General features: G+C 41.9%; 1 long non-coding RNA gene across 2 annotated transcripts; it reads left to right on the top strand.

Moving 5' to 3' along the window:
* Positions 1 to 498: 498 nt before the first annotated feature.
* LOC309367833 lies at positions 499 to 9758 on the top strand. Of its 2 annotated transcripts, none has more exons than XR_014167376.1 (4): positions 499 to 652; positions 3930 to 4041; positions 9179 to 9258; positions 9368 to 9758. It is a non-coding gene; the product is annotated as an uncharacterized lncRNA (long non-coding RNA). The 2 variants fall into 2 exon arrangements; XR_014167377.1 differs by lacking the exon at positions 499 to 652 and adding an exon at positions 689 to 777.
* Positions 9759 to 10591: the final 833 nt, after the last annotated feature.

Below are 10591 nucleotides of genomic sequence, written 5' to 3'. Positions count from 1 at the left end.
ACTGGGTGACTTTGAGCTAATCTCTCTTTTTCTCTCTCTTAGACTTAGGGCTTCTGTTTGTCCCACCGCTTCCGCCTGGGAAAACCTGATCTTTAGAGCAGAATTGGAACAAATGACTATCATTTCCAGGGATGAACAGAGGGTTTGTCACTGAAGAGTGGGTTTTCCAGGGGAAAGCAGTGGGCCAAAACTACTCAGATCCATGTCTAGAAAGTGGGGGACATGTTAAGTTGTGGGTGAACATATCAGATGACACAGCGATTCTTCAAACAGCTCTTGTTTATTCACAGGCCAGAACAGAACTGAACTGAAGGGTGCAGCCAGCCTGCTTATATAGAGCTCCTGTACAACGTTACTGTAACAACTTTCTGTAACTATCCAATCACTGAACATCACTTTTTATCCCTTATTTGCATATGTGGACTTGAACTATCTACAGTATACCCCTGCTGGCCCAGGGTGAGAACTTCAGTACATAACAGGATAAGTGAAAACCACTCAAGCCCATGCTGTCTAAGCACAGGACAAGTGGAAATGGGGACAAGCCCTTACTTTCCTTACAGGCAGGGCTTTTGTTTTCAGCCAGAACTCAGTTCTGCTACCTCTCAGGTGAGCGCCATTGCCTTATAAGAGAACGAGGGAGGTGCTCATGGTGAGTTCAAATAGCACTGTTTACAGGGTTGTTGTTGCTGTGAGGACAGGGAGGAAGGGAAATCCATGTATGTGTGCCACCATGAGTACCTCAGACGAATTACATAATTCCACCTTTGAAGCCAGGTTGGGTTGCTTTTCTTTAAGTTTACAGAAACTGGTGTAGCAAATTATTTATGTTCGGAGATCTGCTTTTTGATTTGAATATTTTTTTCTTAATTTTAGATAATTTGATGACATCTATATTGAAGCAGAAGTCTTTTTGGCATATTTATTGATTATTTATACTTAGTCATAAAAATCATCATCATCATCATCATCATCAGTTGTTAACATGCCACCTAGACCCTTTCCTTCTCAGGGTCATCATAGCGTTAACTTGGGACTACCTGAATGTTTTTCAGGGTGCCCCTGTTTATGAACCCTCTTTGGTGAAACTGAGTGCAAATCTCATAACTTTTTTTTCTCCCTATAATTTTAGACAGGGTTAACTTTTAATGAGCTCCAGGACCTGCACTAAATAATACTAGGACATCCTTTGACCTGGAGGGCTTTCTGCCTTTCCCTCTAATCCCTTATTTGTGGAATTAGTAAAAGTTACTTTTTAGTGAGCCAGGGCACTCTGCATATGCTCAAGACACCCACTTCTACATTATTACTTCACATTTCATTAGACTGATCCTTGGCAGTGAAAACTGGTGCAATCTGTGGCTAATAGCCAGAGCTTTTAGTCTGGGCTGGTTTGCTCACGATTTTCTTTGAGTGCCACTACATTCTCATCAAATGAACTAATCTCACTTATCTTCTCAGAGGGAGTTCCCTGGCTGATAGGTTTATGGCAGCTGTTTGCTAGCAAGTTCAGAGTTTTCTTCCTAAAGATAAGTTGCTGCTGTAAATCTTAGACATGGCAATTGGATGAGGGAGAATTCATTGACTTTTGAACCTGAGAAGTTCATGGGACAAAAGTCTTGTGTTCTCTCCTCTGTCCAAGGAAAGGAAAGAATCAAATCAGTGAGGCTGAGCAGGGCGACTTGTCATCTGGGCAGCACGGGACTTCCATACACACTGCCCAGGCTTGTGTAAGATTATAGCCAGTCTTAAAAAAAGGATAATAATAATGCAAAACTGTACTGTAACATTAAAATAATTGGCCAGTAAGAAATGTAAGAAAACAAAATATATAAAAATATAAAGGAACAAAAACAGGAAAAAGAAAAAAAAACTATACAAAAGACAACAACTTGGTCCACAGCGGTTTACCACATAAAATAAAGTACATTCTCAAGAGACTACACAATAAACTAGATGTTACAACATGAACCGACCAGATATAAAGAGAGTACAAAACAAATGTTTATGAATACCAAATAATGCCATATTTGATTGGGACTTGCAATCCCTGTGATTGACTTCTCATATAAATAGAAAATGGCTGCCAAACAAAGGGAAAATCCATAGATTTAGCTACACCCCAATTTTTGAGTCAATTTTTCAGAAATTGCTTTATTAAACCAATTATTTAAAGAAAAACCTAAGGACTCCTTCTAGCCCTGTGATATGGTCAACTGAGCAGCTATGAACAGAAAAATTGTAAGTGGTTCACATATTAAACCTATATTAGACCCATCAAAAATGGAAAAAAGATGCAATTATATCCAGTATTTATTGATCATTTCTTCTGATTTGTTTAAGGACACAGATACAGCAGTGAGCATTCACCCAGATTTGCTTTTGGTGTTTTCATGTCTTCCTGTTGGTCATTCGTTCATCCCACTTTTTTATATTTTTGTCTTGCGTCTGTTTCATTACACCCACACCCACACCCACACCCACACGCACCCACCCACCCACCCAAACAGCAATAATGTGGTATAGCATTGTGGAAGCAGCACAAAGGACACAAAAGTGAAATAAACCTGCCACAATGCACTACTATTATGTCGAGAACATATTGCGGAATACACCTGCAATAAAATACCATTCCGGATGAGACCCTAAAGGCTGGTATATCAGGTCCTCTGTTAAAGAGGGCATGTATTGCGTGAAACCTGGCAAACCGACACCCTGTGTTGTGGGTGGGTACAACACCCGATTGGTAGGTCCCTTGTAGCTGGGTGCAATCTGGCCAATGGGATGCAGTCCAAACAGTTCGAGGGACCTATTTATGCCCATGGATGTGACCTGGAGCTTCCTCTTTCGGCATGTGCATTTGGAACATCCGCACACGTCTCCCTACTTTTAGGGCTTTGCACTTGACCTTGCTGTGCTGTCGTGTGTCATCTGTTGTTGGGACATGGGCACGGCAAGAATTTTCCCCACTTGGCTGATTGGCTGTTGCCATTTGGGTTTTGCCTGCCGCGGAGCAAATCGTCACAACTTGTAAGGTTGCAGATAGGCTCTGGTTCAGGTGATAGGGATGGGAGAACGCTCTTGCCATTCCTATGTGAAATGTATCCCGTTAAAGGAATCTAGGGACTCGATGGTTTGGTCAACCCCTGAGAGGGGGTTGTGCCCATGCCTGAGTTCAGGGGGACATTTGGGTGGAGTTAGCCCATTCCTGGCTTTCTGCTTATTCAGGTGTTCACTCTTGGCTGACCTATGCTGGTGCCCTGGGTCAGCGCTACCTGCATGGCAGGGAGCTAGTCAAACCAGAGCCTATGCAACCAGTCACTTTCTGTAATCAATAAAGTTGTGGCCTAAATTCTGCCAAAAACCAAACCAAAATTTTGAGTCATGTGTGAATTTATTTAGGGGGGAGGTTTCAGGGTCTCGACACACAAGTGACAGAATCAGCCTTTGCAAAATACCGACAGTCTGCAGGCACCCTAAGAGAGCGACCATGCTTAGTCCTCATGCACAGCCAGTTCCCACAACCCACGCCTAGAGATCAGTGTGAGCAGGTCAGAAGATGTTGCCTCTATGCAGACTTGAATTCTTCAATGTGGGGAAACCTTAATTTTTTTGTATCCAGTTGTAACCTGTTCAGAGGGGGCAGAGCTCTGTGCTCATCTCAGCTATGTGTGCCTGCAGGGTTGGGATGCCAGGTCCTGTATAAATCTTATCTGGTATGTAGACACATTCACTGACTTGCACTTTGATCACTGACTGCTGATTAATCATGTGGTTTTGAAGTATGAATTATTTTTGCGCCTGGAAGATTAGTATAATTCCAGCTTTAACTGCACTATTGTAGTCATATGATCTGAATGGAGATTACTTCTTATGGGTAGTGGGTTTCCTTTGTTCAGTTGACTCACAAAACATCCTTTCCCTTTCAGTTAATCTCCAAAGGGTCGTGCATCCCCAGCAGGTTCTTAAAGCTGCACAACGTTGCATTTAAAGCCAAGAGAAACTTCTCAGTCGAGGAGGAGACCAGAAATTTGCCTGCCTGTGAGTAACCACATGCTTAGTTAGGTCTGATCCTTGTGATTTCCATGAGACCTGACAGCATTAATGATAATCCCTCACATGCTGGGTGAAAGGAAGTGGCTTCTAACAATACTCTACATTAATTCTTTCCCCGTTGTGGCATTTGAAATTAGGGAATGTGCTTTTGCACCATTCATTTGCAGAAGCACAAGATCACAGCAATGTCTTCCCATCCAATACACTCTGCTGCTCCATGCAAACCTGCCATAGCCTGACCAGAAGCGGTACTTGAGATTATTTTTAATAAGACCAACCTAGTGAAATACAGCATTCTCTTTCTTTTTATAATCACTTACAAGAATACGATTTCTATTTTTGGGGGGGAGGGGGGAGGAGGTCTGTTTCCCACAGTAGAGCTTTATGGTGAGACTTGCCCCATCACTTGACATGTTTCCCAATTCATTCAGCACAGAGCTACCTGGTACCTTCTTTTCTTTCTGTGGCTACTGTTGCGCCCTTTTCTCTGTTAGTGATTCAGCATAGGGAGCGATATAGCAAGGATATGGAACCTTTTTGGCTCTGTGGGCTAGATCCTTATTTGGATTGGCTTCACAAGCCAAATTGGACATGTGGGTGGGGCTAACCAACTATCAGTCACATGGTGTTAGTATGACTTCACATGATTGACAGGTGAGTGGTTCCACCCAACTCTCAAAATCCCTTGTGCGTGGTGTACGCAAAGGGCTTTTAGCCCCTGAAATCCTGTTTGAGTCTTAAAACAGGAGCATAGGATTTGTCTTAAAATCCTTTGTAAACCTGCTCTTTGAAGTACTTCTCTTTTAAACAGGCAGGTGAGCAGCAGGGAGTGGGTGAGAGGAGCTACCATCCACTTAAAGAAAAAGCATGGAGATGCTTCAAAGAGTACTTTTGCAAAGGGCTGTAAATCTTGCTACCTTAGCCATGCAATCCTGTTCCCTCCTAGAAAAAGGGCATACAACCAAGGCAGGATCAGCTGATGGGCAGGTGCAAGTAGTTTGGTGGAAATGGCCTCACAGGTCAAATTAGACCCCCTTGCTGGCCAAGAATGGTTCCTCATTCCTGCTCTACAGGCATAGGCATGGGTGTTGCAGCTGCCCAGCATGGTCAGAGTATTGGATCACCACGCCTGTTTGTGATTTTTTTTGGGGGGGGGCAGGGTTTGCAGGGCAGGATATTTATGGACTTGGTCTTTTTATTAGGGTCATTAAATGTCATGGTAAATCTCCTGTAAACAGCACACAATTGGTTTCATGGTATGCTTAGATCTAAAAGATAAAAGATCGTATGAACTGTTCCAAGTTTTTGTTTTTAGTCCACAAGAACACACTGCTTTTGTAGATAACTTGGGAGTATCTGAGGGCATCTAAACAATTATCTGTGCAGAGGAAATAACCCAAACAGCAACATTTCAGTTAAGGTTCCGCTTCTGTGCTGTAAACTTTCCCCCTTTCTTTGCTTTTGCTTCAGTGAAAAGCATAGGGATCTCCAGAGTATTTTGAATAAATGTTCAGTGAAATACCACTCAATAGTTGGGCTCTTTGTTACCCTTTGCATGTCCTATCAGTTCTGCTTCTGAGGGCATAATCTACCAAGAACACTTCCTCCTCTGGAGGCCTCACTGGGCTTCCATTCATTTCATATGACGAAGCGTCTCAGCCCCAGCTGACAAAAAGCCAAGGCGAGTTAAGTAGACATGCAAGGAGAGGGTAAGCAATACCCACTTACTTAATTAAAACAGGCCAGAGACTAATAAGGGCACAGTAAAGTCAACGTGTGGTAGGAGCCACATCCTGAAAGCACTTAGGAGCTAAATTCTAAGTGTAGAAAGTCTGCAGGAACTTGTGCTACCCCAGCAGAAAAGTTTGAGGGGCTGCAGAAAACTAGGCTAAAAACTCCAGTTTTGGAAAAGGGGTGAAAAGAATAGTCTACTATGCATATGGCTCCACACAACACAGATCTAGCTAGTGGGAGAGTCAGCTTAGTTTTCGAAAAGGTAGGGCTATAGAAAGTGTCTCCCCTCCCCACAAAAGGATCTGTATTCCTAGCAAGAATCAAAGCAATCTATACTGAACAATCTGCAAATATATTAGTAAGTAATGATCTCTCAGATGAATGTTTAATAAGAAAAGGAACTAAGCAAGGCTGCCCTTTATCCCCGTAGTTGTTTATTTTGACGTTGGAAGTAATGTTACAGAATATAAGAGCACCTCTCCAAACCAGTGCCAGATTACCAAAGAGGCAGAATAGTCACTGTCCTACGGGCCCCATGCCTTTTAGGGACCCCATGACAACAGATCAAAATAATATTGATTTGATCCCGAAAGAAAATTACAATAAAGCTTTCTTAGTTCAACGTTATCCCACTAGAGCATGCGCACAAGAAACCTCCAGATACGAAGTTTTCAAAAATGTATTAGGAGATAGTTTGTGAGGGTGGCCCCCCCCAAATTTTGACTGACTAGGGGCCTCCACAGGTTTTAATCTGGCACTGCTCCAAACTGAGTGAATGAGCAGTAAAATGGCAAATGCAGATGCAGTTCAATGTAAATAAGGGTGATGTGATACATGTCTTGGCATAAAATCTTAATTTCACATATACACTGGTGGTGACTGACCAGGAATGAGACCTTGGGGTTGTAGTACACAGGTGAATGAAGATGTTGATCCAGTGTGCAGCAGCTGATTATTGATCTGATTATGATTAATGCAGCCATATGACTAAACCCTTTGCTCGCTCTGCTTCACAAAATGAACTTTGTCCATAAGGAAACTGTTAAGGAGATATGAATTTTTAATCTGGATTTGTAAATGTTTCTATGAACGTTGTACACTGACTTTATAGAAATGTTACTCGGTTTGTCCCTACACCTCAGTATTGACAGTTTTATGGCTGGACAAATGTTCTAGCAGGGTCAAACATTGGCACTTGAAGTGAGGAGTAACTACAGGAGTTAGGAGTGATTTGAGGGAGGCTTACACACATCGTTGTCGGATTGTAGCTCAGTTAATTTATTAGCTTGTGCACTAAAAGAAATTGCTCATCTTCTCATATGAACAGGATGGTGTTCGTGAACTTTGTTAGAAAGTTGTTCAGCTATGTCTTACAATCCCTATTCTCATTGTGATCCATACAGTCAGTCATAAGGAATTTCTCGGTAACAGCATGTGATCGAATGAGCTTATGTGTGTGTGTTCTATGGAAGCTATATTTGGGGACTCAGCTACAAGCAGCAGAACATCACAGATCCAGGTGGAGGCTCTGTAAATTAATGCTTCTCAGATGTAAGCAGAGCAGAACTTACTGCAAAAAACCCCAAACAATTTGCATTGTTGGATGGGGCCAAGAGGTTGTGGCTTGAGGAGAAAAGGGAGGCCCACTGATTCTCAGTGTGCAAGAAGAACTCCCAGAAATCTGGAGTCAGCCCAGATCCTAGAGTTTCAATTAAAGAAATATTGTTATTCCGTAGAGAATCCTAGCGAGTGTCTGTGTGGGGGGAAATTCTGAGAAAGCTGAATTTCATTTTTTTAAACTTTTGACTTGTACTTCAAAGAAAGTTAAAGTTAACTCTTTTTTATCTAGCAAAAATGGAAAGTTGATGACCAGGAAAATCCAGCTAGTTAAAGTTAAAAGCTGGCCAATTCTTTAACTTTTGAGCTAGTTAATTAGCTACCAAATTTCCAATAACTGGTACTGAGGAAGAGCATAAAGTTCTTTGGATAGAAACGTCAGCTTTTGCAGATAAATCCACTGGCATATGTAATGATTTGGATGCCATATTGTCATAGCTGTCAGCTTTTCCCTTTTCTTGCGAGGAATCCTATTCAGAATAAGGGAATTTCCCTTTAAAAAAGGGAAACGTTGACAGCTATGCATATTGTTTGCAGAATCAGTGATAGATGCAGCCAGGAGTTTAGATAGTTTTGGATACCTTTCAGTAAGTGCTACTTAAAGGATGTGGAAAAGGTACTTGAGGCTTTGATGACTACCACCTGTGTACTAGACTCTTTGCCTATCCTGGCTATCAGAATCTGCTAGGACCAGGATTACTCAGAAATTATCAGTATTGCTTTGAGAAAAGGAATTATTCCTGCTGCACTGAAAAGGTGGTGGGTGAAATTTTGCATCCACTTGGCTCAGTGCCCTGTGTGGGATAACCTCCCACGCTGCTCTAAATCCAGCACTGTTATCCATGTCACAAGTCTTCCTTGCTGCTGAACGAGGAATGGGCACTCCAGGATAATTAAGAACATTCCAAAGTGTTGTACAGTGCATTCATTTTAGAATGAATTATAGTTGAACCAAATGGGTCCCAGTCATTTTATTTTGTCATTCATTTTGAATGCCTACCAGAATACTGGAATACTGTGTCCAATTCTGGGCATAGCAGTTTAAGAAGGATGTCGACAAGTTGGAATGTGTGCACAGGAGGGAGACCAGGATGATAAAAGGGTCTGGAAACCAAACCTTATGAGGAACGGTTGAAGGAACTGAGTATGTTTAGCCTGGAAAAGAGGAGCCTGAGAGGAGATATGATAGCCATCTTCAGATATCTTAAAGGCTGTTGTGTGGAAGAGGGAGCATGCTTGTTTTTCACCTGCTCTGGAGGGTGGGCCTCAAACCAATGGCTTCAAGTTATAAGAAAGGTGATTCTGACTAAACATTTGGGGGAGAAATTCTGACAGTAAGAGCTGTTTGGCAGTGGAACAGACTCCCACAGACTCCCTCCTTTGGAGGTTTTTAAGCAGAGGATGGATGGCCATCTGTCATGGATGCTTTAGCTGAGATTCCTGCATTGCAGGTGGTTGGACTAGATGACCCTTGGGGTCCCTTCCAACTCTATGATTCTATTCCTTTACATAGTCTGATTCAAACTCTGAATTACCTGGCATGCCCCTCCCAGTCTCAGAATCTGGCAAATCATCCTCTTCTTAAGTGAATTGAATGCTAGTGGTTTTAATGAAGTGTGTGTGTGTGTGTGCGCGCGCGCACGCACATGCGCTTTGGTTCCTACAGGATAAAGAACAGTTGAAAAACTGAAACAAAATATAACCACACATGCTCTGCAAATATTTGGGAATATTAGTAAATAGCATAACCAACTTGTTCCATTGTTTTCAGTGGGTCTACTCCAACCATGGCTAAGTCTGGATCCAGTCCCAGGTCACAACCTATTTTGAAAACAGAGTCAACTGAAATAGGTAATTTGCAGCATTATAGTTACAGCACTTCAACTATGACAAACCAACGCTACTCACTCTGAGAGCTGTTTCGGAGTCCTCCCGTTCTGATTCCCTCCCATCCCCTTAGTTTCTCCCACAGGTGACTGCCAGCAAATTGCAAGGAGGGTGGGGAATTGTGCTTCGTGATGTCAGCAGCTTTAGTCACACTGCAGAGACAGTATGTGCCAGATGGAAACTACTGACTTGTTCTCCTGCTTCTGCATCCCTCAAAAACAAAAGCCACACAGCAAGGCATTGCTTCATTCAAATTCTGCACCCCATTGGAGACTGGCATGATGACGACGCAGCGTGGCAAGAACCCGAAGCCCGAAGAGCAGGTTGCGCAAGAGGAAAGCTGGCAATTCCCCTGCCTTGCAGTTGATGTTCCTGCTCAACTGAGCTTTGGCTGAAACACCCTCTCATGTTAACATTTTTAAAAACCTGTAATAGTTTGTAGATAATGTTTGAGAGCCAAATTGTTTCATTTGGTGATGAAATAAATAAAATAATAATAATAATAATAATAATAATAATAATAATAATAATAATAATAATAATAATTAATTTATTTATTATACCACGCCCATCTGGCTGGGTTTCCTCAGCCACTCTGGGCGGCTTCCAACAAAACACTAAAATACAATAACCTATTAAACATTAAAAACTTCCCTAAACAGAGCTGCCTTCAGATGTCTTCTAAAACACTGGTATCACTTCTCAGCCTTTGGGCTAAGATCAAGTGTGTGTGTGTGTGTGTGTGTGTGTGTGTGTGTGTGCAACAATGCAGGTTTCACATTTACATTTACAAATCCAGATTAAAAATTCATATCCCCATACAGTTTCCTTATGGACAAAGGGACTCTGATGCAAACATTAAGTTCTCATTCATATGGGAACTTCTCATGCAATTCTGTGTTGGGACTGGGTCTGCACACACAAACTCATTGCACCTTCAGAATTGTGAGTTTGATTGAAAATGTGCACATTTTAAAAACAGAGCCATGGGCATTACTGCATTTTTTAAAAATAGACGTTCAAATTTAGAACCAAACACATCAGTATATAATGCACTCTTTGCTAACTCCTTGATTCAGTGATTCAGGGTTCCATCATTGTTCTTTTGAAGAAAAGAGAGGAACAAAGTAATTGAAATAAAACAACCTATTGTCCTATTGTTGAACCTTGTAAGGTCTGGGAGACTTTTCAGCTGAAGAGCAGGGTGAAATGATTCCAAGAAGTAAATACTGGGCATGGTTTTGTCCCTGGCAAGGGTGTATACTTTTGAGTTTACCTAGAGTTTTAAATGTTGAAG

Source organism: Podarcis melisellensis, assembly GCF_964234715.1.
Source record: "Podarcis melisellensis genome assembly, chromosome: 1".
In the NCBI taxonomy this organism is placed as follows: Eukaryota; Metazoa; Chordata; class Lepidosauria; order Squamata; family Lacertidae; genus Podarcis; species Podarcis melisellensis.
Note: the sequence above shows the minus strand (reverse complement) of the source record. Positions and strands in the feature narration are given on the sequence as shown.